The sequence below is a fragment of the Oncorhynchus kisutch genome, unplaced genomic scaffold (genome assembly GCF_002021735.2).
Source record: "Oncorhynchus kisutch isolate 150728-3 unplaced genomic scaffold, Okis_V2 scaffold1040, whole genome shotgun sequence".
NCBI lineage: Eukaryota > Metazoa > Chordata > Actinopteri > Salmoniformes > Salmonidae > Oncorhynchus > Oncorhynchus kisutch.
In genome coordinates this window covers 97708-98665 of record NW_022262985.1, presented here as the reverse complement: position 1 = coordinate 98665, position 958 = coordinate 97708, and the positions used below count along the sequence as shown (strand labels likewise).

General features: G+C 43.8%; 1 long non-coding RNA gene across 2 annotated transcripts; it reads left to right on the top strand.

The window, feature by feature from the left end:
• The first annotated feature begins 144 nt into the window (after positions 1 to 144).
• LOC116364219 (uncharacterized) lies at positions 145 to 958 on the top strand. 2 transcript variants are annotated; one of them, XR_004207942.1, is made up of 4 exons: positions 145 to 280; positions 381 to 515; positions 593 to 700; positions 927 to 958. It is a non-coding gene; the product is annotated as an uncharacterized LOC116364219 (long non-coding RNA). The 2 variants fall into 2 exon arrangements; XR_004207943.1 differs by lacking the exon at positions 927 to 958 and adding an exon at positions 898 to 921.

Sequence of the window (958 nt, the reverse complement as noted above, 5' to 3'; positions counted from 1 at the left end):
TTAAAATGTTAGCATTTCGAGAACTGCTCATAAGGAAGTGAAACTAAAAGGTAACGGTGGAAGATGACGCGCCTAACTTTTTGTACTTTGGTTCATGCTAACGAGTTATAATGACTTTTAGAAAATGCACCTGAAATCAACATTCCCTGTTAGTGCGCATCACTAACACTTCACCAGGCTAATGTATGTCTTAATTTGTCTGGCCAGTGGTGTAACTCCTGTGTTGTCTTTGCAGTAAGCAGCATCATATGTGAAGGCTCTGATTCTCAACTACTATGTGGTAAGCTGGTCAACACTACCGTACAGTTTAATCATGTGGTGCCGTGTATATTAGTCACTAGCCCACACCAACACCAAGGTTTGTCCTTTCTCTTCCTCAGATCGAGGTGAGATCCGTATTCAGCGTGCCAACTATGGTCGTCGTCAACACGATGTGTGTTCCATTGGGCGCCCACATCAACAACTCAAAAAACCAACTGCCTCAGCCAATCCACCACCAGCAAAATGGCAGAAAGGTACTGAAACCTTCAGTGTGCATTTAGCTGTAGGAAGTCATTGGCTGTGGTGTTAACCTCTACCTGTTGACACACAGGTGTGATGGAAAGCGCCAGTGTATCGTCAAGGTATCCAACTCTGTGTTCGGTGACCCCTGTGTCGGAACCTATAAGTACTTGGATGTGGCTTACACCTGTGACTGAATGTGAGTTTTGTATAGGTGCACATGACTGGGAACGAATTCGTGTTGTATTTTACCTTTATTTAGCATGGCAGTTAAGAACAAATTCTTAATTTCAATGATGGCCTAGGAACAGTGGGTTGACTGCCTGTTCAGGGGCAGAACGAAATATTTGTACTTGTCAGTCATGATTTGTACTAGTCCAACTCTCTAACCACTAGGCTACCCTGCTGACGATTTTGTCTTGCAGGATATCTTCCTGGGAACCTGAAGATGTACAAG